Genomic DNA, 27,738 nt, shown 5'->3' with positions numbered 1-27,738 from the left:
TCCCCCAAGATCATTCCCAAGAAGGGACTTGTGGATGGTTTCCCCTCCTTTTCTTGCAGCCTGAAAGCTGCAAAGGGAATGAAACAGCAGAAAGTGCCCTAATGTAGCAATTGTGGCCCATTGGCCTTTTTTTGTCTGCCCCTTCAGCTGAAAAAGTTGGACACCTTTGCTTGATGATTTGGGAACATCAGAAAAGGCAACAAAACACAACACAAACCTGATGTGACATATTTAGTTCTCCATTTTATACAACAATAACACCAGAGAAGTTGAAAAGTTCTTCTTTTTTTAAATTAGGTTAAATTAAGATATGCTGCTTGGTGTTTTTGTTTTTCCAGACAGAGCACTGCCTTCAAGGTGTTTAATTACATTTCTAAAACAATTTAGCACATGTACGAACGCAGAGAACCCAGCCTCTGTACAGAGCCATAATTCAATCAAGGCATAGTCAGCCTAAACTTGAGAAATAGGCATTGAAGGAGTTATAAGGCAGAAAATTATTGTAAAGATGGGGTCCAGCTAGATTATAATTTTTATTTTTATCAGGACTGGAAGTAATAATTTAAAGAAAATGACTCTTTTATGGCCATAAGAAAAATAGAATTTAATATCTACAGTTATAGAAGGAAAACTAGAGTGCGATGGATAGTACTCACGGCAAAACAGTTTGGCACGATAATTAAGTTTATTTGTACAGCCTCCAGCCTATCTTTTAAAGAAGACTGAATTTTTCTCTCACTCTAGAAAGCACTTCCCTCTTAGCTGCAGGAGCAGTTAGGATACATTTCTTGTGCTGGACTATCATTCCGGTTTGCAGACAATAAGTCCTCTCTCTGTTTTAGAACTCCTAAAAACCTATAATTTCTAGACACAACAGCAAGAAGAGGCTATAGAAGGCAGATGGAATAAAGGAGTTGTAATGCTGTCAGACAATTTTAGTTGTATTGTTGTTGGTATTGTCAAAACAATCCTGTTTCAATTGGAAGGAAGGGATACTAGATTTAAGCATATACTTAAAACTCTCTGTAAACCAGACACCTAGTGTGCAGATATTAATTGCAATGTAGAGGTAACGACAACAAAGAACAGGCAGAAATGCCACTTTAAAAGAAATCCTTTGCCTCCAAAAGGACAGTCCATGGCTGACAGAAAGAGGTGCCATTTTTCAGTGCAGTGTTAAAAGATTTCTGTCTCTTTATGTTGGCGTTTAGCCTACTTCATTGTGGTTCAGCTTTTGGGGCCTGATCTTCTGAGATGCTGAGTGCCTGCTGGGAATTATGGGCTCATACTGTTCTCCAGCTTCTATGCTCTTCCCAGTTCATGTTCCCTTTCTCCTGTAGCCCAGCCACTGCAGAGGGGACCATATCCATTTACCTGTCTTCTCCTTCATGAAGCTCCAATGTGCCTTTTTCTTCCCACACAATGTAGAAAGGCTATATTTGTGTAGAGGCCTAGATGAGGCATATAGACCTTCCAGGCCAGCCCACAGACACCTCAGACAGAGTCCATAATTTGATCTGATTGGGAATTGGATAAAGAAATCAACACATTTAGACAGACTGGTGTATATGCAAACCATAGCCAAAGCTTTCCACAATACTGAGATCCAGACACCCTGGGAAGGAGAAAGATCACTCTGTTTCACTAGAAAGACAAGCCCTGAAAGCTTATAGTCACTGAGAGTAGAAGGCACCTGGATGGATATTTGATGCATTGACTTTGGCAATGGAGGATACATAGTCATGCCAACAAAGTTATTGAAATACAGTTGGCATTTAGAGCCCTGAGGCAGCTTCCCAACCAAAGAACTGGCCCTTACAACAAATATACTGGACATTCCTTTGGTTCGTATGTAGTTATATAACTGTTATAACTTGGTATTGTCTCTATGGCTCTTTACATTCCTACAGCATTTTGCCAGTCATGAGGAGCCATGAGGTCGTATTTTATTAAAGAATATTACAGAGTGAGTCACTGTGTTCGCTCTCCTCCCATAGGTACCTTATATTCATTGTTTCTTTGTGCTTATTCTTAACCTGAAATACAAGCCCTCTAAACTAGGAAATACATGTTTTGCTGTATGTGCAGAGAGGGGAAAATCAATGGGCTAGATCCTCAGTTGATGTAAATCAGTGCATCTTCATTGCTGAGGATCTTGCCCAGTGGGTCTAAAAGCTTGACAACTCACAGAACAGAAAGCAGCATATCTGAGACCAGAACCTGTGAATTAAGGAGTATCTGTGACCCTAAGAGTCCCTTAATGCCCACTGCAGAGGACGCCCTGTACTGTAACTCATATTAGGACTGACACACTCACTAATCCCAAGGTTCTATTATCATAATATGTCTCCAAAACGTATCGTGTGCGGTATATATAAACTGGTAGCACACTGGTCAGGAATATCATTGTGTGATGGATATATGGATTGTGTATAAAGAATTATATATATGTGCTGGGAATATGTTCTTAAAATGTGTTTTGGAGGCAGTGAAAAATTCAAGTCTGCCCTAGAAAAGGATTGTGGCTTTACCTGGATAACTGACTTGAATACAGGTGGAAGGCAATGAAAGTACATTTACATATAAGGTAAATAAAGCAGTCACGTTAACAACTGAGCACACTGGGGGACAGAATCCGCACCCACAGGAATTCATCCTGACTCCTGAGGCAAAGACAATGGACTTTGAGGAAATGTAAGGGGAGCAAAAAGACATTCTAGTTATCCATCACCTATGGAACAAAGGGTTTGGCACCTTCTGATTCTGTGAACATTGGACCCTTTAACCTGGAGGGCTAGAGATGCTGAGAACCTGATGTAAGTGAGAAAACTGCTTAGGCAAAGTTCATAACTTGCTAAAATTACTTTTTAGTCACTAGAAAGCATAGAAAGTTCATAACTTGCTAAAACGAAGTTTTAGTCACTAGAAAGCACCTTGTTTTGTTTGTAACAAGGCCTGTTTCATTTTCTCGTGCTTAGTATCACTTACATCTCTGTTCTTTATTAATAAATGTATTCTTAGTTTTACTATAAACCACCTTAGTGCTCTTATATTGAAGTATAGAGTGAGTCCCCAAATAACCTGACACACTGGTGTACACGGTGTCTCTTTGGAGGCAGCTAATTTAATAATTTCTGTGAGTGTCACAGTGAGAGGGACTGGACACTACAGAGAGACATCTCTGGAGAACTTGTGAACTGGGGTTCACTGATTGTTACCTGCAAGGCAAGGTTTAGACTGGCAAAGTCTCAAGGCGTTTGCTGGTAAAGTGGACAGATGAGTGTGGCAGGGAGCTCAATCTTGCTAAGGCAGAGAGGTAACAATGGCTTAAGTTTCTGGGCTGCCCTGAGGAGAGCGTCACAGCACCATCATGAGCTAACATGTTTGCACTCTACCTCTAGTACACAGAAGAGATCCATAGTCTGAATTTAGACTGAAGTCCAGGGATATACAGTACAAGCCTCACTAAAAATTTAAATTGCCATTTTCTGCTAGCAGAACAGATAGACATTTTCATGATATAAAAGGAAACAAAAAACAAAACAACCCCTCCCCCCTGTCTCTCTCAAGTGGGCTCATAGGTGCTGGAACTAGGGGTGCTGTTGTACCCCCTGGTTTGAAGTGGTTTCCATCATATACAGGGTTTACAGTTTGGTTCAATGGCTCTCAGCACCCCCACTATACAAATTGTTCCTGCATCCCTGAGTTGGCTTATCAATTTCATAAGCAAAAGGAAAAAAAGTCATTCAACAGCTGAGATAAAAATCTGTTCCTCTTCTACAAAATTCTGGTTTTGGAGAAATCAGATAAAGAGCTTTCGTAACAAGAGGAGCCTTGCTTCAATATGATGAAAGGCTGGGTCTCAGCAGCTCCAAATTGTCCCTTGCCAGAGGAATATAAAACAACAATGCAGAAGTTGTGCAAAACCTGGAACATAACAGGGGAAATTGCATGGAGGAAATAACTGAAATGGCATTACTTCTTTCTCTCCAAGAAATACAGTAGACTGCAAGATTTTTCATCACTAAGGCCAACGTTTTTAGAAGCGACTGGTGAATTTGGATGCTGCACTTTTGGGGCGGTCCCATTTCATACACCCTGCATTTGATTTTTTGGAAGTGCTGAGCACCCACGATTCCAGCTGAAATCAGAGGAAGTGGCAGGTCTCTGTATGGACATGAAAGAGTTTGAGAGGTCTATAAATTCTTGAATGGTACAGAGAAAGTAAGTGTTATTTACCCCTTTACATAACATAAACACAAGAACCAAGGGTCACCCAGTGAAATTAACAGGCAGCAGAATTAAAACATAAGGAAGTACTTTTTCACACAACACACAGTCAACCCGAGGACTTGTTGCCAGGGGATGTTGTGAAGGCCAAAAGTCTAACTGAGTTCAAAAAAGAATTTGTTCATGGAGGATAGGTCTATCAATATCTATTAGCCAAGGTAGTCAGGCACGGAACTCCATGCTCTGGGTGACCCTAAACCGCTGACTGCTAGAAGCTGGGACTGAACACTGGGATGGATCATTCCATAATTGCTATGTTCTGTTCATTCCCTCTGAAGCATCTGGCACCAGCCACTGTCAGAAGACAGGATACTGGGCGAGATGGACCGTTGGTCTCACCCAGTGTGCCCATTCTTATGTTTCTACATACTTTTCAGCACAGCCAGTCTTGGTTTTTCAGCATGACACGGTAAAATCTGAAAACCTTGGGTCAAATCTGTGTCTTCCTAGTGTTAATGTTAAAATGCCATTTAGGGGGACCAGGATTAGTCTCCCTCTCCTAGGGTGACTAGGCATCCCAATATTATCCAGACCATCCCACTATTAGGGGCTTTGTCCTATATAGGCAACTATTCCCCCCCCCCCCCCCAAAAAGTCCCGCTTTTTCATACTTGCTATCTGGTCACCTTCCCTTGTCCCTAAGAAGTTGGTGTTACTAGCTATGTACCTGATTTTAATCTCACAGTGCCATAACTCAGGAGCAAGTCCAATGAAGCCAACTTCAGCCCCTTCTAATATCCCTTTGTGCCACCTGAGTGGAGTAAAGGAACATTGAACCAGCTCCAAAGGGGGTGTTGAGGGTTGCACTAACCTGGGATGAAAAGCGCTACACACTGTAAATGAGAGATCATCGTCCTCACTGAACTCTCCCCTTTGCAATGCAAAGGGATCCATCTTCCAGAGAAAAAGATGTTTTTTCCCCTTCAATTGCAAAGCTCATTTCCCTTAAATCTTAATGGCTTTGAACTCGACTGCTATGATATATGCCAAAAGAAATCAAGGTACCTTGGGGCAATCAAGAGGGATGACTTAATATTTCCATTCCAGAGTATGTCTTAGGGAAAAAGCAGCATTTCCAAAAAGAGTTAAGTCATTTAAACCCTACATTGCAGTTAAAATAGCAGAGTAGAGTGCTATATACTGACTGTCCTCAGGTGACCACTAAAGCTCTGTTAAAATCATTTGTCAACTTTACCGTAACTTCTGCTGCAGGGCAATGCAGGTCAGCCGGTGCCCTTTGGGCAATTATATTAAGATTAATATACAGTTCCAGAGTATTTCACAGCTCAGCTGATCGCAGCCTCTTTCTTTTAGTGATCTCAAACTGCCAGAGTATCGATTAGAGTAAATGCTTCAGATGTTTTGCATGGATGTTGTAGAGTGAAGTAGGACAAGCACTTGAACCAGAGATTTCCAGTGTAAGCAGAATTCAAAGTTGTTTCAGTGAGGCCAGAAAAGCCTGAGGGGGAAAAAACAGATAAGGGGAGTAGGGCAGATGTTTCGCCAGCTAAATATATTTCTTTTCCCTACAGAGGAGAGTAAAAGTTGTCAAAGCTCTTTGCTATGTGTTGCTTTGCCAATTGAGGGAATTACTCTTTCCCCTGTACAGACATTAAGCAATACAGTAAAATAGATACACTGTGGAACTCACATTTCCAGAGTGTGAGTTCCTGTATCAGATCATTAGCATCAAGAAGAGACATTACTTCAGATTTAAAATGATCAGGGTGAAGCATAAGCCAAAGCAATACAAGAAAAATAATATCTTTATTTCCATATCTCCACAGGCTGATATGAAAATCCTCTTTTTTTCTAGTAATAAATAAATAAATACATCTGCATATTCAAAATACAGGGGATGTTTTTATTTTGTAGTCAACTCTTTTTAGTCTTTGTAGAGGTGTCAGTCCCAATGTGCTGGCCAAATTCCAACTCAGCTAATTATAGTCTGCCAACTGTACTCAAGTCCTTCTATCGTTTCAGGTGGGTATGGGATTTTTCGCTTCCTGTCATGAATAGCGGCAGCATTGCTGCATACTGGTGAACAGCGGCCATGTTTCACCCCAGAGGTGGCTGCACTCCAATGGTGAGCAAAGTAATTCTTCGGATTATTATATCTAGGGACAAATGCAGACTGGAGTGAGTGGGTGCAAACACTCAGGGATGTCTCTGGGCCACATTCAGTGGCAACACAAATATGTACACGCATTTAAATAGGTTTAAGTGGGAGAATTGCACATGCTGCACTGATCTGGCATTCAGTGGCTGGGTAAATAAGTGTACTTTGCTCACCAAGGCAACGTAAGGGAAAAGGGATATAGAGAAAAAGCAACAGAAAGATGTATAATAAACGACTACCACACACACTTAACTTATACCCCCACAATCTCCAAACTGAACCTTGTTCTAAATCCATGAGTTGGTTGAGTTCAGGATCCTGACGCAGGGAAGAAAGGTAAGCAGCAGGATACGGACCCTGGACTTCAGGAAAGCAGACTTCGACTCCCTCAGGGAACGGATGGCCAGGATCCCCTGGTGGACTAACTTGAAGGGGAAAGGAGTCCAGGAGAGCTGGCTGTATTTCAAGGAATCCCTGTTGAGGTTACAGGGACAAACCATTCCGATGAGTCGAAAGAATAGTAAATATGGCAGGCGACCAGCTTGGCTTAATGGTGAAATCCTAGCGGATCTTAAACATAAAAAAGAAGCTTACAAGAAGTGGAAGGTTGGACATATGACCAGGGAAGAGTATAAAAATATTGCTCGGGCATGTAGGAATGATATCAGGAGGGCCAAATCGCACCTGGAGCTGCAGCTAGCAAGAGATGTCAAGAGTAACAAGAAGGGTTTCTTCAGGTATGTTGGCAACAAGAAGAAAGCCAAGGAAAGTGTGGGCCCCTTACTGAATGAGGGAGGCAACCTAGTGACAGAGGATGTGGAAAAAGCTAATGTACTCAATGCTTTTTTTGCCTCTGTCTTCACTAACAAGGTCAGCTCCCAGACTGCTGCGCTGGGCATCACAAAATGGGGAAGAGATGGCCAGCCCTCTGTGGAGATAGAGGTGGTTAGGGACTATTTAGAAAAGCTGGACGTGCACAAGTCCATGGGGCCGGACGAGTTGCATCCGAGAGTGCTGAAGGAATTGGCGGCTGTGATTGCAGAGCCATTGGCCATTATCTTTGAAAACTCGTGGCGAACGGGGGAAGTCCCGGATGACTGGAAAAAGGCTAATGTAGTGCCAATCTTTAAAAAAGGGAAGAAGGAGGATCCTGGGAACTACAGGCCAGTCAGCCTCACCTCAGTCCCTGGAAAAATCATGGAGCAGGTCCTCAAAGAATCCATCCTGAAGCACTTGCATGAGAGGAAAGTGATCAGGAACAGCCAGCATGGATTCACCAAGGGAAGGTCATGCCTGACTAATCTAATTGCCTTTTATGATGAGATTACTGGTTCTGTGGATGAAGAGAAAGCAGTGGATGTATTGTATCTTGACTTTAGCAAAGCTTTTGACACGGTCTCCCACAGTATTCTTGTCAGCAAGTTAAGGAAGTATGGGCTGGATGAATGCACTATAAGGTGGGTAGAAAGCTGGCTAGATTGTCGGGCTCAACGGGTAGTGATCAATGGCTCCATGTCTAGTTGGCAGCCGGTATCAAGTGGAGTGCCCCAAGGGTCAGTCCTGGGGCCGGTTTTGTTCAATATCTTCATAAATGATCTGGAGGATGGTGTGGATTGCACTCTCAGCAAATTTGCGGATGATACTAAACTGGGAGGAGTGGTAGATACGCTGGAGGAGAGGGATAGGATACAGAAGGACCTAGACAAATTGGAGGATTGGGCCAAAAGAAATCTGATGAGGTTCAATAAGGATAAGTGCAGGGTCCTGCACTTAGGATGGAAGAATCCAATGCACAGCTACAGACTAGGGACCGAATGGCTAGGCAGCAGTTCTGCGGAAAAGGACCTAGGGGTGACAGTGGACGAGAAGCTGGATATGAGTCAGCAGTGTGCCCTTGTTGCCAAGAAGGCCAATGGCATTTTGGGATGTATAATTAGGGGCATAGCGAGCAGATCGAGGGACGTGATCGTTCCCCTCTATTCGACATTGGTGAGGCCTCATCTGGAGTACTGTGTCCAGTTTTGGGCCCCACACTACAAGAAGGATGTGGATAAATTGGAGAGAGTCCAGCGAAGGGCAACAAAAATGATTAGGGGTCTAGAACACATGACTTATGAGGAGAGGCTGAGGGAGCTGGGATTGTTTAGCCTGCAGAAGAGAAGAATGAGGGGGGATTTGATAGCTGCTTTCAACTACCTGAAAGGGGGTTCCAAAGAGGATGGCTCTAGACTGTTCTCAATGGTAGCAGATGACAGAACGAGGAGTAATGGTCTCAAGTTGCAGTGGGGGAGGTTTAGATTGGATATTAGGAAAAACTTTTTCACTAAGAGGGTGGTGAAACACTGGAATGTGTTACCTAGGGAGGTGGTAGAATCTCCTTCCTTAGAGGTTTTTAAGGTCAGGCTTGACAAAGCACTGGCTGGGATGATTTAACTGGGAATTGGTCCTGCTTCGAGCAGGGGGTTGGACTAGATGACCTTCAGGGGTCCCTTCCAACCCTGAGATTTTATGATTCTATGATTCCATTAACCACAAGAAAACAAAGGCCAAAAGCTGCTCTCAGTTACACGGGTGCAAATCTGGAGTAACTGAAAACAGAATGTGCCGCGGGAGCCTATTCATAAGGTACTCGTAGGCAGAAGCTCAAGCAGTCCAGTGAGGAAGGAGGAAGAACCCTTGGCAGGGCTGGCTGAGGAGGAGTACTGGGCTGGAGGAAGACTGTATTGGAGTTGGGGCTGGGCAAAGCGTTGATGGATCACTCCAGGCTCCAATTACTCTTACTCCATTGTTGTTACACATCCCTATGCACCGTTGTGTCGTTTGCTCTTTACACTGCAGGGTTAAATAACTGTGCTTAGTAACTAGACATAATACACAGAGTCTAGCTACTTACACACACTCCTGCTCTGAAAAAGTTCTCAACAAAGACAGAGTGCCACCAAAGGGCTTACATGCTGTTTTTAATGGGATACTCCCCAATTCCTATACATGGTGTGTACGAACGGTGAGAGTTGGCGACTGGAGTCAGGCGTTTAGGGTTCTAGCTCCCGGGGCTGCCACTGACTCGATACATGACCTTGAGTCCATCATTTGGGGATTGGTCCTGCTTTGAGCAGGGGGTTGGACTAGATGATCTCCTGAGGTCCCTTCCAACGCTGATATTCTATGATTCTATGATTCAACTGCTCTGTGCCTCTGGGAAATGGGGCTAATATGTAGATCTTCAAAAGCAAGGTGCTATAAAACAGTAAAACTCTTTTCCCTCGCAGGAATCTCCAGCTGCAACATCACACCCAGTACATAAAAAGTCCCATGGAATGCGTAAAGCTTGCATAGCTTGACAGATGTAACCAATTAAACTTCATAGGACATTTCCCTTTCCCATCCCCACCCAAAATTTATAAACAGAATGATGCAGGGGGAAAAAAAACTTCCAAAGATCCCTGCTTAGTCCAAATAATTCCCTTGTTAGAACCCGAATAAAACTGTATAAGGCTGGGGATTTTATATTATATATATATATTACAGCCAGAACTAGTGGCCAGGCAATTGAGAAGACACACTTAATAGGTCTATGCTTAAAACTGATGGGTGATGGAATATATTTTTAAAACCAGTCATCTACTGGGCTGCATCATTCATGCATGCTGCACACTGATTAAAGAGGGGTGGAGGCTTTATAACAGAGGCTCAGGCTAGATTGCCAGGCTGTAAAACAGAAAACCTGAACTGAAGCAGATTACAAACATAGAATTATAATCAAAACTGACCCCATACACAATGACAGTTCCATTCAGTCTAGCTAAGAAAAAGAAAAGAGAAAAAGCTGCAACGTATTATCCTCCCTGGCTTTCTTTAAAAATCAATGGAGTTCTAGCCAGGACACAAAACACATTGTACATACCTGGCTGCACAGGCTGCTTGAGGCTCTTCACAGGGGCTAGTTAGCACTGAAAGCAGGGTGTCGTTGACCATTTTACTGCCTGTTAGTAGAGGAAAAGCAACCTCACCTACTTCGATCTTTTTTTTTTTTTCCAGAGCATGTCCACTCAACAGCCTTTAATCTCAACTCACGTTTCTCCCCACTCCCACCACTTTAACTCTGAAGTCTTCTGTCTTCAGCTTGGACTGCAGAGAGGCTACTTCATTGGTCAGGGCCTTATGCTCAGTCTCCAAGGTCTTCTTGCCACTGTTTAGAGTGGAGATGTCCCGTGACTGCTTGTACTTACTCACCACTTCATCAAAGTGGCGATACAGGCCCAGTCTCTTGTTCACCAAGGTGAGAACTTGCACTGTTATGCAGGCCACCTTCATCCTAGCTTCAGCAGCTGGATCCTCGGTGATGGAAAAGTTGAGCCTCACATAGAAGATCACTGTGAAGAACAAGATGTAAAAGGCTCCAACCACCAACAGAAGCTCCTGCAGCATCAGGATCTTGGAAGGTTGTTGCTTTGTGTCTGCGTCAATTTGCCAAATGTTTTTCCAGCTATCACTTTGACGTGAGCTCCAGCATCCAAGATAATCCTCAAGGGTTGTGGGACACAGTGACTGAGTGTAGGTAGGCTGCACACCATCGATATTCAACACACGTGGTAAAGGACCTCACAGTTTAGCTGTCCACTGCTGCCCTTTCAACAACCTACACCAGTGGTAAGTAGCATCTGCACCTGCAGACTCTAAGGCCTAGTCTACACTAAAAATGTAGGTCGACATAAGCCACGTTAAGTCGACCTAATAATGTTTGTTTCTACACTACCGAGTCCCTTCCACCGACTTAAATGGCCTGTAAAGTCGACGTCAGTACTCTACCTCTGTGAGAGGCGTAGCGCTTGATTCGACATCCATGGGTCAACGTGGGGATAGTGTAGACACTGTGTTGTGTAATTCAACTGAATTGGCCTCCAGGAAGTTGCCCCACAGTGCTCCACTGTGACCGCTCTAGAGAGCGCTTTCAATTCCACAGCACGTCAGCCAGGTACACAGGAAACAGCCACTCCCCTGTTAAAGCCCCGGGAACTTTTGAATGTTAATTTCCTGTTTGATCAGCTTGGAGTACTGGCCAGTACAGCTGATCACGGAGACTCAAGGCCACAAATGTGCTCCAGCATGAAGTACACAGGAGGTGGTGGACGCTGACATCTATCCCAGGATGGCGCGGAGCATGGGGGAGAAGGGCTACAGCAGGGACACGCAGCAGTGCCGTATGAAAATAAAGGAGCTTCGGCAAGCGTACCAGAAGACAAAGGAGCTGAACGGTCTGCCCCAGAGACATGCCGCTTTTATGAGGCGCTGCAGGCAATTCTCTGCGGCGATCCCACCACTACCTCAAAACGCTCCTTGGATACCTCCCCGGAGCCCCGGGCGACCTGGAGCAACAGTGAGGAGGACATTGTTGATGAGGAGGAGGAGGAAAATGTGAGGCAGGCAAGCGGAGGATCCGTTCTCCCCGACAGCCAAGAACGGTTTCCAAGCCTGGAGCCCATCCCTTCACAGGGCTAGCTGGCGGCGGAGGGCGATGCCAGGGAAAGCACCTCTGTTGAGTACACCTTTCCAATCAAACCTTAGGGCATGGGCGGCGAGTATCGTAGGCAGGGGGAGGCTGTGCCTCCCCAAACATCCTAGCGTGGCCCCGCCCATGCTCTGCCCCCCGGCCAGGCCTCCTCCTCCTGCAGTTTCCTGCCAGTGCTCTGCCCTGGCTTAAGCCGGCCGCGCTGGTGCTGCGTTGCCCGCCTGGCGCTCTGACTGCGCCACCGGGAGCACCGGAGCGGGGGGCTCTGCAGCCACACCACCTGGTGCTCTAGGGCTGGCCGCCAGGCCCATAAATTGCTGGGAGCACTGCAGCCATGCTGCTCCGCCGCCTGGGGGCTGGGGGCGCTGCTGAGACCTTGCCCCCCCCCCGGCACGGGGGGCCATGGTGGGGGTGCTGGGCTCCTGCAGGGGAGGGGAGCAGATGGGAAGGGGCGGGGCCTCAGGCAGAAGGGGAGGGGCCAGGGGCTAGCCTCCCCCAGTGGCTGGGTCACCGGCTGCCCGTGTCTTAGGGGTTACATGCTATTATTTTTTTATGTTTAATCTGAACAAAGAAGTGGGTGCAGTGGGTATCGGTGGCCACTCCGGCTACGCAGAGGGTGCTCGCCGAAAAAGACTGTTTATGTGCACGGGGATGGCCCAGGAATCCTCCATGGAGATCTCTAGGAAGCTTTCATGGATGTACACTCTGCAATCCTTTGCACAAGGTTTCTGGGAAGGGCTGCCTTATTTTGTCCAGCACTTAAGACGCTTTCCCATGCCACTCCAGTATTAACACAGCTGGTATCATGGTAGCACACAGCACTGCAGCAGAAGGACCAGGTGTGTACCCAGATGCTTGCAGCATCTGCTCTTTTGCTGCCTCTGTTACCCTTGGGAGAGTGATATTGCATGTGGTCACCTCGGGGAAACGGGGGGATTTTCAATGCTAGCCCTTAAACCTCAAAACAATTCAACAAGTAATCCGCCCCCTGTTTGGTGAACTCTGGGTCACACAACCACACTGTGATGGGGTGAACCCCCCTGCTGGGGTTCCACCTGATGTGCTGGGTCCCACTGAGCCCGCCCTTTCCACCAGCCTGGGTTTCCTCACCCTGTTCTTGCTGTGCTAGGCTCTCAAGCCTTCTCTAGCACACAGACAGGTAAGGCCACACCCAGCTGTAGACACAGACTGAACTCAGCTTTGTGTGGGAGGACTTAGCTAGGGGAATAGCCAGCACTCACATGCACACCTCCTTTGGGGTACAAACCCCAAATAATATGGTCTTGCACTGTATAGAAAGATCTGTACAGGGCAAGCTCATAAAAATTTTCCCCCTCCCTCAATGTGGAGGGAGATATGCACAGCTTCCCCTCCGCCCCTGGATATGAATTGCACAAACTAATGTTTTAGTCCCATAGGGCATTGCAAGCCCAATCCAAAATCCTACTTGGCTACATTCACTGTGTGATAGCTACCCAGACTGCAGTGCTCCATGTGTCGATACAAGCCCTGCTAGCGAGGATGCACTCTGCTGCCACAATGAGCGTAGTGTAGACATGCAAGATCGACTTGCTTAAAAATTGGTGGCTCGATGTCAACTTACATGAAGTCAACTTAACTTTGTAGTGTAGACATGGCCAAAGTAGCAGCATCCAGTAGCCTCTCAAAACATAGATTGGAAGAGCCCTTTAGAAAGCTGCAAGTCCCAGCAAGTACTTGCCAAAGACAACTTCTGGTGGCCTTGAATGCCCCGTAAAGGTAGGTAAGGAAGGCCAACCATGCGCTTTATAAATCTCCCCCAACCTGAGGCTTCTACCTTTTTAGCCCATAAAGTGACTCCAGTTCTGGAATCAGAAGTTTTGAGAGACCAAAGAAGAACTCCTGTGCTCAGACAGGCATTGCTGGGAGTAGGGACAGCAGTAGAAGAAAGCACACTGGTGCAAATGGCTGGTTGCATGCCGAATGTAGACTTAGGGGTAAAGAGAAAATCTCCTATAATTCTAGTGTGTGGAGAATCCATCCTAGGGCCTACTCACTGAGCTGGACCTGTGCCCAGCTTTGAACCTCAAACCTTGTGAGACAAGGCGCATTTTGCCACAGGCACACAGCATTTGGCTCCAGGATGTGGTGGATTTGCCTTCAATAGAAGATTTCTGTAGCTCAAGCAGAAGCTATGGGCTTGATGCACAAATTGCTGGGGAGGCTCTCTGTGCTATGCACTTAGGTTCCCAGCTGGCCTTAAAATCTATTCTCATTACACAGCCACAAACTACCCTTACAGTTGCATTAATTATTATTATTATTATTATTAACAACTGCCAAGAGCGTTTTAGAAATGCAGGTAAAGCATAAGCCCCGTGGCATAATACTAGTTCAATATTCAGATTCCAATTGTAAAGCAGCATTTATTAGAAACCACAGGGAATTTGTGACTTTGTTCACATTGCTTGAAGTTAAGATGCTCCCAGGACTCTCATCAGCTCCCAAAAGGCCATGATGCAATACGGTGCTTGGAATAAGAATCTGAAAGTGAGTTCATTAAAAAAAAAAAAAATCACTTGTAAGAGATTGACTGAACTGCACTTAATTAAAACTGCAGGAGCAAGCGGTAGAAGGAAAAGTTTTTGTGGAACCAGAGGTCCAGGACTCCACCCCGCCCACTCTAAGGAGAGTAACAAATTACAATGATTACATAGTCAGAGCAAATCCTTGTTGCCAATCACAGCTGTTTGTGGAGGCAGAGGATTATACAGATTAACCCTTTCCCAGATGTCTCATACATCTGTGCCGCACTGATGGCAAAACACAGACAGAGGTATGATTTAGGCAATTTTATGATGCTCTGGGTCTGCATTAAGGAAGCTCAAGTGACGGCTGCAGTCACCAGCATCATGCAATAGGCATCTAGAGTTTCCGCAGGCTGTTGGCTAGCCAGATGGAAAACATATGTTTCTTACGCTGGCTTTTGCTGTGAATAAGCAATACTCCTAACTTGTTTACAGCTGCCTCAATCATCTGCTGCTTCCGGGTCAGGTACAGGATTAAAACCACCTGATTTTGAGCCCAGCAACATTGCACTTCCTTGTACAAGATGTACAAAGAGAATTGGAAACACATGTAACTGGGTCGATTTCTTTGAGCCCACAGTGGTTCCTTTGTATCTCACGATCTCAACCAGATTACTCTAGCTTCCCTTAGAATAATCATATCATCGACTTGCATGGCATTATTCAGCCAAGGCACTTGAAAACTTGAAGGAGTAGTTTGTACAGGTGATCCTGTGCAAGCGAAGCTACAGAAACCGAGGTCAATCTTTAGATGGGAGACCTTGAAGCAGCAAGTGATTCAACACACGTCATTCTTCCCTAGAGTTAGTACCGAGCTGCTGGCTCACTACATTGGTAGAGGACACTGCACCATCGAAGCTGCCTCTTAACTCAGATGCAAAACCTATTCAAGATTGCATGGAATTTCCCAGCTCTGTCCCAATAGTAATAATGCTGGTATTCATTATTAATGAATGCCTTGCTCTTATTGATATTTAAAAACACTTTACAAAGGATGTCAGTCTCATCCATATTTTACAAATGGGGGCACAGAGCAGGGAAGTGTCTTGTCCAACATGGCACGGTGAGCAAGTGGCAAAGCCAGAATTAGAACCCAGACCTCCTAGGTCCCAGTCCTGTGCTCCGTTCACTCGACCACACTGCCTTTCAAGAGAAGGCTTATCTTTACCCCTAGTCAAATGCAGATAATCATATTCTGCTTATTTACACTGCCTTTGTCCTTCACTTCTTGGCTTAAATGGTAGAGCGGTGCTGCTGTGTGTTACAAGCGTCATGCTCATGGCATGTTCCTATAACCTACTCATTCAATAAACAAACTGCATTTTTAATAAATTAAAATCACACACTCTTAAAGAAGCCCATCACAGGTACAGAAGCTCTCTCGTATGCAGACAGCGGAGCTTGATATCCAAGCTCCATAACTAGAGGATGCCCTCTGCATTAAGGGAGGCTAGGGTTGCCGTCAGCCCTCCAGCTGTCAGGATGGGCACCCGTCTACCATGAGTTACGATCTGCGATGATGCTCAGAGGCACAGGTCGAAGAAGAAGCCAGGCCAAGCCCGTGCAGGACTGCAGCAAACCTGGATGCACCCGAGTAGTCCGTTAAGCCTCGTCCAGGATCTATGCTCAAGCGGACAAGGAAGCAGGTGCAGGAATGGATGCCTGACTTCACCGAGTGCGTTAGATTCTCTTTCCCACCCAGGATTCCATTCTGTAATGACATTTTCCGCTGTGTGGCAACACGGATTGCCCATGTACGGTAAAGGGCAAGTAGCACTCTTGTCTGAGTAGCAAAGGAGGGGGGAATAGATCAGTTGTGGTCTTGCACCCCAGCCCACAGGAGTGGGGTTTCCGCCCCCAACCATGAGCAGAGCTTTGAGGCGGTGCAACAAGGCACCAAAGGAAAGATCCAAGGACATTCAGCTTAAGTGACAGAGTAACTACCAGCTGTAGAGATAGCAATGTATCTTATTTATTAATTATCTGAGTGGCTGAATCTCATAGGAAGGTGTGGCTCTTAGTCAAAAGAGGAACACCTTAACAAAAATGCGTAATATACTCTACTTTTAACACTGATCATTAGAGGGAGGCTAACGCCTACTTGCATACCATTTCTTGTATCATTTCATGATCTGCTCCCAGTGTTTTTTATTCTGTGTGCTTACTTTTGAAAGCTATTTTACATGCAATACGAGCCTGTAGAGTTAATAAAACCAAGAGAGAATGAGCTGGATTATTTTCTGGCTCATGCATCTTCAACAAAATTACAAGTCCCCATTTTAGAATCTTTATTAAAAGGTGATGCTAGGTGAGCCATAAAGGAAACAGAGGGACTTCCAGATCCCAGCCTGATCTGCAGGTCTGGCAGGGTTGTGTCATTCATACCCTTCTTCCTTGTCAATCACCCTCCCACATGACTTTGCTTCCTTTCAGTTGCAAACTGAACACGCTTGATCAGAAAATCACTGACAGAATACACATTGTTCCCATAACAGCATGCGTACAGACATCAGTAACTATAACCACACTAAAACTGAAAGCTTCATCCATGAAAACGGCACCCTTGAAACCTTAGGTGCCCTGGCCACACTTTTCTATTGGTGCAATAAATTACTCAAACCTTTACAAAAAGAGCCCACTTCCCTTGCACTTTGAAGATCATGTTTCGCGTTGACCTTGCTGAACGACAGTCACTTCTCCCTGAACGAGATTTTGTTCTGCAAGACTTGAGCCATAAGTAATATTTATAAAGCACCGCTCATTCCCCAGCAATTTGCAAATAGTCAGTACAAACATCACCTCTGAAATGCAGCCATCATGGGGTAGAAGTTGAATGCAGTAGACAATTAGTGTAATGCACACTTCACAACACTGGGGAAGATACAGGAACCCCAGGGGGACAAGTAGAAACCTCTGGTATTAAATATGCTATAGGTTTGGTTAAGGTCTCCTTACTATGCGCAAGTAGATTTATTAAACCTGCTTTCTTAACCTAAACTATCTAACAGTGCCTATAAATCCTTTATTACTGTCATTTCAGTTACAATACAGGAACTGAATGTGGTTCAAAGGGACTCTCAACTATTTTTGAAAAATCATCCCTTTGCGTCTGAACATTTCCAACCTACTAGTAATACAGGGAGCACTTATGAGTCCTTACAAGCGAAAGAGATAAGAGGAAAACATCTCCCTTTTCCCTCTAGGGTCTTTATGTCATACATTTGACAGCACTTTGGTTTTTGTAGGTGTTTTTTTTTTTTCTTTTTTTTTTACAGTAAGGAGGAGAGAATTTTTTTTTTTTAAGAGAATATGAAACTGATTGTAACAGTACAAAAATTAGCAGGGAGACTTTGAGACAGACTTTTTTTTTTTTTAAACTGATTGGATTTCAAAATGACAGCCATCCATTGAAGCTGGTTTCTGAGGAAGATGTCTTAAAAGAACTTTTTTAAAAAGAAACAGAAAAAGATTGCTTCTTAGAGTGCCCCTAAAGGCAGGATCAGACAATACGCATAAGAAGTTTCGCCACCAAAAAAAAAAATTAAAAAAAAATTCAGGGCTCCAAAGCCATTTGTGAATTGGGGTCAAATTCAACTCTTAGTTTCAGCCAACATTTAAAAAAAAAAAACCACAAAAAAACCCCACAATGTTTTATTTTGACCTTTTGTTTCAAAGCCACATTTTGTTTTCAAATTTGGCAAAGTAGGGAAAAGGCACCTGAAAATAGCTGAATGAAAATTTAAAAAAAATATCCATCGACTTTGAGGGTTTTTTTTAAATTTGATACTTTTTTGAATTGGTTTCAATTTGCCTTAAATCTGCATCTCTCATTCCCATTTGGGGGCCCCCAAAATTGGAAAAAAAAAATTACTCAGCTCTGTTTCAGAGTAGCAGCCGTGTTAGTCTGTATCCACAAAAAGAAAAGGAGTCCTTGTGGCACCTTAGAAACTAACCAATTTATTTGAGCATAAGCTTTCGTGAGCTACAGCTCACTTCATCGGATGTACAAGCTAGGTATCCTTACTCCTATATAGTAATCCAAGTGGAGACAGCAAGCCAGACTCTAATCTCCGTTACATCAGTGCAAATCCACTGTCTTCAAGGGAGTTATTCCAGCTTTACACTAGGGTAACCTATAGGGGTTTACTTGCACAAGTAAGGGTTACACTTCACCATTGAAGATTGCAAGATCATGCCTGAAAAATCATTCTGGCTAACAAAGATGGTGGCAGTTAAGTGTAGGTTTTTCTAAAGGCAGCATGCTGCTGGAGAAAAACTCTGTATACACAGTTTTGCAAAAAAAGGGGGAAAACCTATTAAAAACCCACACCTGTAGGACTGTTTCTGAAAAGCATGTGATGCCACTCTTGTAGGGAAGTGATCAGCCTGTAATAATGTAGATGTTCTTGTTGCTATGGGTACATTTTTTAGAAAAGTGACACATTCCATTATAATTTAAATTTCCAGTAACAAAAAAGCTAGCACAATAATAAAAAAAGCCAGAGACATAACTGCTTTATTTGTTACTGTCAGGGATAAAATTGCCCAGGCTGAAGAGATTTAATACTTTCACACATTTTATTACATTAATTAGACCTAAAGCTCATACAAATGGGCATGTAATCAGGAGGCCAAAGACTTAACTCTCAGGACGTCAAATTAAAATTCATGCCACTAAAAGGGGCAAGGGGGGGGTGTATTTAAACCAAGTCCCCAGTGGGCAGCAAGTGTGGGGCTGTCATTGAAGGATTCAGATGGGGACAGGGAGGTACAAAAGTGTAGCTGGAATTACTTTTTGGAAAGCAGCATAATCATTAGTGGGAAGCGAGGATCGTTGCTGGAAGTGGATTTACCATGAATGTGACCATGGCAAGCCAAGTCAGAAACTCGATCTGCAGCTAGCATTGTAAAACCAGTTGGCACTGAGTTGCAGTGTTATCCCTTTAGGAAAGCCCATCACTTCCTAAAGAGGATTAGGGGCAAAGGCCAAACTGGGGAGGTGCGAACTAGCCTCTTAAGTCTCCTTCGGAGTCTCAACTTTCATCAGAAGCATGAGGCTCTAGCTGTTATCTTTGCAAAGAAAATCTTGTAAATGTGACCTGGGTGTACCCAACGCAGAGATAGCCGCCTGAACATGCAGAATGCCTGAAATAAATATCAGAGAGGTGTGAACTGATCCATCCATTTCCATGGGTGTGATCAGATGCCAACACTAACTTTAAACACTGAACACGATCACCCTACAGGACAGCCTGAAAGAAAGGAGAGGAAATATATTGTGAAAAGTTGTTCAGAGCAGACTGTAGAGTGGACCACAGATTAGGCCTTTACCACCACAGAGCAGGGGAGTCAGATGTCAAGAGTTTGGGGGGGAAGGGAGGGGGAACACTGCCCTCTACATTCTAATTTGAAGGACACAAGACAATTTCTTGGCCAACACATGCCAGTTCCTCGGTCACTGTTTAAAAGAAACATTACTTTTTTTTTCTTTTTTTTTTAAACCCTATAACATAGTAGCAACCTGGCTGAAATGGCTGGTCAGTCCTGTCACTAAGGCCAGGTATGCATAGCACTACACCTGCCTCTCTCTCAATTAACACATCTTACCAGGCGGTGAAGAGACATTTGCTGAAGACACTCAGACTTGTCAAAGCAGCACTAGCTAACAGTAACTGTTTTGCCTTCCTTGATCTGGTCCCCCTGCGAGGAAAGAGGGATGGGGGTCAGAGCTGCAAACAGATGCTGCGTTGAGGCTTTTGAGTAGGTGCCTGGTTAGAAAAAGAGAGTTTGGCCAGGAAACCTGCTTCTGTACCTGAACGCAAGGTACCTGCCCAGCATAGCCAAGCTACAGCTGATGATGCTCCTTACACCGGCTCTCCAGCTAGCTTGAGCCAAAGCCCACTGCAGTCAATAGGAGCCTTTCCAATGAGCTTGTTGAATTTGAATCAGATCCTTCATCACCACTTTTCTTCCACCTTTCACAAGGAGTGGATAACGGCCAGATAAGTGATAAATTACAAGCGTTAGCAAGCATGCTTAACATCAGTACTTCCTCAGGTTAACGTTTCTGAGCCTGGATCTTTGCTGATCTCTTTCCTCCTTCTGTGGAGGAGGGAAACCACCCCAAAGATTCTGATGCAGTCACACAAAGTTAATTAGAATTAGCCTAAAATCACTATTACCAGGGGGGAAAGAGGGAAGGAACAAGTCTTCTTCCTGAGACTAGAGCAGTCGCCAATTTGACATGAAACATGCACATTGGGTCTTACAGACACTAGCTTATGTAACCACAGGAATCTCCAAGAGCTTTCCCAACAGGACTCAAATACCGTGGCAATGAGTAAGGCATAAGAACCTGAACGGAACACAAGGCTCTGCTTCCATCTTCCAGCCAAGGCTGTAAATGGTGCTTGGTTTAATACACCGCAGGAGAGCTCCATGTGCCCTTCCCCACCCCGTATCTGCAATTTTGGCTTCCCTGCAGTTCTCAGTAAGCTGCGCCTTTCTGTCCTGCACGTGGACAGCAGCAGCTTGACCAGCTTATGATTCTTCGTGTGTGTAGAATGACTTTGGTCCAAACCTTAACAACAATCCCTAAAATCTGTGTGTGGTTGGCATGAGCAGCCCGGGGGGGGAGAGGGGGGAAAGAGGAGAAAGAAGAAAAAAAAATGAAAGAGCAAGACAGCAAACAGGGGATTTTCAGAAGTACTTAGCATCAGCCTAACTCTTCTCTCACTGAATGCAAGGGGAAGAGTTTAGGCTTTTTAAAAATCCCACCACAGCTACCAGTTTGTACAAGAGACTTCAAACATTCTACCTCTCTCCTGCTCCAGGGATGTTTCTTTTAAGTGACTAAGCTTTCCCTTAAAAGGCCAAAGGTTATAAAGGGCCAAAAAAAAAAGGTCAGGTTTTCAAACGTGGCCTCTAATCTTGGGTATCCAACTGGAGACTCCTAGAGCTTGACTTCCAGGAATTCTGGGTGTTGGAGGCTCAGCACCCCATGGGGGCACTATGTTCAGAGCCTACACAAATAGAAGTTTAAAAAAAACCCTAAACTACTCTTGCTGGAAGGTCGCAAGATAAGTTATTCTGAATTTCAGGAGATAAAGTGCTAGAACTTCAAAACAGGGAGAGGCAAAACAGGTTGCTCCCTAATGCACAACTCACCCCATCTTACTCTCTGCTGACTCTTCACAGACTGCTGCTAGGCCCAGATCATGCTTCCCTACATAGCCTGCAAGCTGGATCAATGGGGGAAAAAAACCACCAAACAAACCCTGAAGTTCAAAGTGATTGCTTACAATTTTAAATACACCATACTGAGGAAGGGACAGAAATCAGGCATGGAGGTCTGAAGTTGGGCTCCCCAAAAGTCAAATAGCTACTTCTGCAAGCGTTGCCCTGAGGGTGCAGTTGACCAGACACAGGGTAGATAAGAAATGGAATCCAGCTGGGTTCTTTCCTAAGCTTTCCCCTGCCCATCTCCTTGAAGCAAGCAGCTATTCTTGCCCAGAATGCTTCACCTGGTCACTTAGAAAAGTCCTTTTCCTAGGCTGTCATCCTAGCTCTCCTTCTGCTCAATGAAAGGAGCAAGTATATCTTGTTAGTCTCCTACAGATTCTTACTGGTGAACCTGCTATCATAATTACTTGCGCCATAAAGATTAGTAACCCTCTGGTCAACAAGTATTACCTAGAGCCAAGAACAGAGTGCTCCTTCCCACCAATTTTAGTATCTGACATCGAACTTGAATCTGAATTAGCAAAGAAGCCTCACTTCATAAAACCGGTTTCAAGCCTTCAAACTTTCAGGAGACTGGGGAAGGCAGGGTACATGCAGTGGGAAGAAGAGGAAAAAGAAAGTCAGCAGGACAAAGCCTGAGACCCTTGCTCTATTAAACAGACCTTGACTGCAGAGAGAATCTGTGCAAGAACAAAGGGCCCACTTCTCCACCCACACTAATGTAACACCCTTGTCTATGGAGCTGCTCTCAATGTATACCGGTGAGAGAGGAGAACTGGGGCCAGAGTACAAGCAAGAACTCCAGCTTTAGCTCACTATTTCTCACCCACCCCCCCAGATGCTGGTACTTTAACAGTCCCTTTTCTTTAGTAACACACAATGGTCTACTTGCGCATGTGTTCCCTTGGGCATGCATGTCCATTCCCACTCTTGTTGCCAGGTACCTTCTAGCTCCCGCTGGGCTCCGTTCACAAAGTGGTCTCTCACAAGGCGTCCCTCTTTCTCCAGCTTTTAATAGTTGGACGGCGTCTCTTCCTTTTCCAAGCCTAATATGTCATCCTCACGCCAATTACCAGTGCCACCGATTTCCTTGTAGAACGGTGGGGGATGGGGGTATTTTGTACGGGGTGTGGGGAAAAGGGAAGGTTTGTTGCGGTTCTCCATTACCCTTCCCCAGAACCTTAGAGGAGAGGTACTAAATAAAGTAATGCAATATTAAAGACAGACCCTCCTGTCATAAGTCGCATCTACTCACTTCTGATAAACGGGGAAGGGCCTCCAAACACCTGGCTGATTTGCGAGAGGAAGCAAGAGGCCAATTCTCATTTGCACCCCTGCAACTTCCTAGCCTTGACCCCTACCACCTCCATGTGATCCCCTATGTGTGGCATGTCCTCACGAAGCTCATTCCTACCTTCCACTTCAACCGCAAGGCACAATTCTACCTTCCTTCTAAAGACAGACAGACACAACCTCCCTTCAAAAAATAAATAAATAAAATCATCCTATCCAAAAAAAGGCTAAACTTCCCATACAATTCTTCTGTTTCATCTCCTCTCCCCAGAGCAAGCCACACAGGGCAGATGTTAGTCATGTTGCTTCATGACCAACGGGAAGGTGCTCAGACATTACAGCAATGAGGACGTGGCAAGAACCGCAAAACAGAATTCCCAAGGTTCCTACCGGGACAGCATTGAAGACCTTCTGTAACGGGGCGCACTCACCTCTCGTGAGTGCCCCCCTTGACCAAGTGCGAGTGCCTGCACGCTGTTTGTCCCTGCTCCGGGATAGAGCAGTGCCCTCAGGGCTCCTCCCTGGTGACAATGCGTTTGCCCTTTTGGGCTTTCTGGCTACAGTTCTCCAGCTGGGCCACTATAGTTCAGGTCCCTCTCTGGGGTGCCTCAATGTTCAGGCCACTTCCCCCCAGTGGCCAATGTCAGGGACCCAGGCCTGCCCCCTACTCTGGGTCCCAGCCCAGGGACCCTGTAGATATCAGCCATCTGCCACATCCCTGTAACTGCATCACACAGCTTCCCTAATCCCCTGGGCCACTTCCCCTGTCGGAGATTCTGCAGCTCCATCAGCCAGCCACACACCATCCAGGCTCCTACATCTCCAGCAAGGAACTGAACTTCCGCCCTGCAGCTCTTCTTATACTAGGCTGCTGGGCTCCGATTGGAGGTGTCCCACACAGGCACTCTAGGCAGCTTGGAGGACTCTTCACTGCCCTTTTTTGGGGCAGTGTGTGGCAAGGGACACGAGGCCTCCAGCAGGGGGCCTCAGTCTGATATACCCAGTCACACCTTCCTTCTGCCATGCGGTTTACAGTGAATCAGACTGATTTGTAGAGTTGGCTGTTCTCCTTCTGCTAACTGCCCTGTATCTGTTTATTCCCAGGCTGGCAGCTCTTTGGAGCAGGGACGCTTGAGTATTTGAAAGACATCTAGCACCTAGGAGATGCTACTCTGAATAGAGAGTTTGATGGAAATGCAGCTCAGTTACATTGGCAAAAATGAAAGACGAACTGGAGCCAGAGAGAACAGAGGCAGGTGGAGGAGAGCCAATTTAAATTTTCCCCCTCAATAGAAAAACAGGAAGCCTCCACACTCAACCCCTTGGGAATTTCATCAGAAGTAAAGCTTTGGTTGTCAAAAGTACTCAAGGTTTTTTGTTTTGTTTTTTTTTAAGTTTTTGGTTGCTAAAAAAACAAACCACGACATTCCGCCACACCCCAAATTTGGATGAACGAAAAAAAAATCTTATGGCAAAAGATTTTGTAGGGGAAAAAACCCATCAGTAAATTCCCGATAATTTTTAAGATGGAGACACTCACAGGAAGATGGCTCAGTTGCTTTGAGTGGAGGGCATATACAGTTCTGTATGGACTTAACACAGGGGATTTTTCCTCTTACAGCTGAAGCCAGGAGGGGAAGAAGCCTTTAACTATCTCTCTAGAACATATGCAGTTTTAGTGTCACCTGCCAAGAGAAGCTTTGGAAAAGCAGATTGCTAATGCTGTTTTTTTCCTAGGGTCTCCTCCTGCAATACCTTCTCACACGGTTAAGTGCTGGAGCTTGGATGGCATTCAAAAGACACACTCTTGGGAAAAAAAAAGGTCACGTCAGCAGTTGCTTGCTGACCCATGGTTAGTTTCTCGTGGGACTCCCCCTTTCTCTGATCCAGGTAGGAATCTGTCAGCAAGCATAGCCTTTGGAAAGCATTTTTCCCAGTTCAGTTCCCACTGGCTCCAAGAAGCGAGGGCCTATCAGTGGGGTCTGGCAGCTTACTATGGTTGCAGACCTCAGGTCACGCAAAGGTGGAACGTAACAGAATAGATCAGTACTCAACCCAAGTCCCCCACTGCCTACACTACCCCACACCCTGTCACGAAGCACACACATTGTGAAGCACGCGCAGGGAAGGAAATGACCTACCTCGTAAAGCAGAGCACACAACCGCTCCTCTCCGAAAAACACCTTGAAGGGCAGCTATGTTCCAGACACTCCAGGGCTAGCTATAAAGAAAATACACTTCTCAGGAGCTCAGATTAAATGTTGCTCTTTTCATTTGTAGTTTTTAAAAACATATGGTCTGGATCAGATCACCATAGCCTGCAGCTCTCACCTCAACCATAGCGTGAATTTACAAATTCACGCCAGCTTTTAGCACGCCAGGAAGGGGGGGTGCGGCGGATTAAAGCTTAAGACCGAGCAGCTGCAATGCTAAAAGCTCTGATCACGAACAAGACAACTTTACGCCCGTCTGTGACACCTGCCATCAAAGGATCACAAAGCACTTGACTGACATCCATGAATTGTCTCTCACGGCTTCTGTGAGGTTGGTATTACTCCCATTATACAGATGGGGAAACTGAGGTTGTGGCAGATCTGGGAAGAGAACCCAGATGTCACGGTTCTGTGGCTGAGGCAGTAGACCATGCTTCCTCCTAGACAGCAAGGTATAGCCCTACCCAGTGCTTAGTGATCTGAAAAAAGTGGGGTTTTGGGCGGGGGAGGGTGGTCCTATCATATTCTGGGAGCAGCAGCTTTCGCAAGACAGCACTTGAAGAGCATCCTGGGTTGCATAAAGTTGTTTTCGGGTCAGGTCTGTGACCCCTTTGGATACCCTCCCACCCACTTCAAGCACTAACATTATCCTCAGCTGTAGACAGAGTTACAGGCTGTTTGAGTGGAAGACCGGGAAGGAGCTTTACTACCATCACTATGGGCCATCAGAGGCCTTCAACAGCATCTCCCCACCTCCTGTCCTCCATTGCTCTCCCTCCTCTCCAGCAGCCACCTCCCCCTCGCCTCCCAGGTCCCCGAGGACAGCCCACACTTTCCCTCCTCCCTTCCACCCACTCGCCTCCCAACCCTGGCTGCCAGGGACACACACCAAGCTCATGCTACAAGAGACAACAATCCAGCAGCTGAGCAAATAGACTAAATTTGCTTGATGTTGTCACCTTCCAAACAGATTTTTAAAGAGACACATTCTCACCAGCAAGCCAATTTGTAAGCCTCACACTCATCTACCCAGTGAGCAGAACACCATGTGGCCTGGGTGTCTAATCAAGACCAACTCAAAAGATTGGATGAGCCACTCTGCAAACACCCCCCTCCCCAGCCAAGATGTCCGATAGGACCTCGTATTCTACCCAATTTGTGATCCTTGAAAGGCCCCTCCATTTTCAGAAAGGGGCAAGCAGCCCCCCTCTGAAGAGGGCCCTGTCTTTCTTTGGACAATCCCCTGCACACTGTTGGCAATGAGGTGCCTCCTTCGGCTAAAGCTGCTCATATTCCTTTCCGGAGACACTCCTTCTGCGAGGAGCACTCTCACGGGAGCAGTTTGGCAGCTACAGCCCAATGTGGGGGCGCTGCCCAGATTGGCAATTCCTACTAAAGAGCCACACCCCGATCATTTATAGGCAATACCACGGTATTCATGGTGTGCTGGGCTGTAAATGAGATGGGGTCCCCCCTTGTGTTAGGCACTGTATATGCGCCTGGGAAGAAGCCTTCTCCTCACAATCTAAACGTGACAAAGGATGCATCAGACCCATTTTATGGATGGGGAAGTTGAGACAGCAGCTTTTGATACATTTGCTCAAAGATATCACAGTCTGTGGCAGAGCTGGGAGAGGACCCTGAATATTCCTGCTCCCCTGCCAGTTCCTCATCCAGTGCTTGAACTGGAAGACTATTGTGCACCCCCCACCCCCCCCCCAAAAAAGCTAAAACTTGTTTCATCAGCACCTCTCCATTCTGCCAGCCCAGAGGCCTTTTGGCAAGAGCCCATTTCTCAGAGGCAATGGCAATGAGTATTGCTGGCAATCCACATTCATAGAGAAACTGGCATGTAGGCTCCTGCCATCTCCCCGCTCCTTTGGCTTGGGGACGAGGCGTTTAAGTCCGTAGCTGTTCCATACCCATGGGGATACAGATATAATTTTTTGCCCTTTTCTTTCAGAGTATTTTAAGTCAGCCAGTTTTTCCAGAGAGCTGGACTCAGTGTTGCAGACACACAAAAGGCTGGCCATTACTTATTTAACATTGTGGGGGGGCTGGACCTAGCGAAACACAATAGATTTAGACGATCGTAAGTACAGGGCACTTTGTCAGAGTCAGACAAGGTTATGCCAGCAGCTAAAGAAGTCGGCTACCTACAGTCCAGCTCGGGCTGTCTGCAGGTTTTTTTACCTACACAGGAGCTCTGTGGCAAGAGATTGAAGATCCATGTATACTTAGCTTCCTTGTTCATACCTGCCAACATCTGCAGGATGCATCAAGTCATTAAGCCCTCTGTACCGTTCGCTCCAGCTCACAGTGACAAAGCCAGCACTTCAGAAGCACAGCTGTCCCAGGCACTTAAAGCCGAACGATCACTTCAGCAGTAGCAGAAGGAGAAGGATAAGGAATGTCTCATCTTCACTACAGACAAGCTCCCTCATCTCTAAACACTTAGCAGACTGCACCAAGCATTAGACTGTGCATGGGGCTAGCTGGCTTATC

The 27,738-nt window shown here is 45.6% G+C and overlaps 1 long non-coding RNA gene across 2 annotated transcripts; it reads right to left on the bottom strand.

Annotated features, from left to right (window-relative positions):
* Positions 1 to 131: 131 nt before the first annotated feature.
* Positions 132 to 27,738, bottom strand: LOC140900504 (uncharacterized). Of its 2 annotated transcripts, XR_012155646.1 has the most exons (4): positions 27,490 to 27,738; positions 25,162 to 25,241; positions 5,486 to 5,749; positions 132 to 1,517 (listed from the first exon to the last, which is right to left on the bottom strand). It is a non-coding gene; the product is annotated as an uncharacterized LOC140900504 (long non-coding RNA). The 2 variants fall into 2 exon arrangements; XR_012155645.2 differs by having other exon boundaries at positions 132 to 5,749.

Source organism: Lepidochelys kempii, chromosome 19 (assembly GCF_965140285.1).
Source record: "Lepidochelys kempii isolate rLepKem1 chromosome 19, rLepKem1.hap1, whole genome shotgun sequence".
Classification (NCBI taxonomy): domain Eukaryota; kingdom Metazoa; phylum Chordata; order Testudines; family Cheloniidae; genus Lepidochelys; species Lepidochelys kempii.
This window is presented reverse-complemented; position numbering and strand designations above follow the sequence as displayed.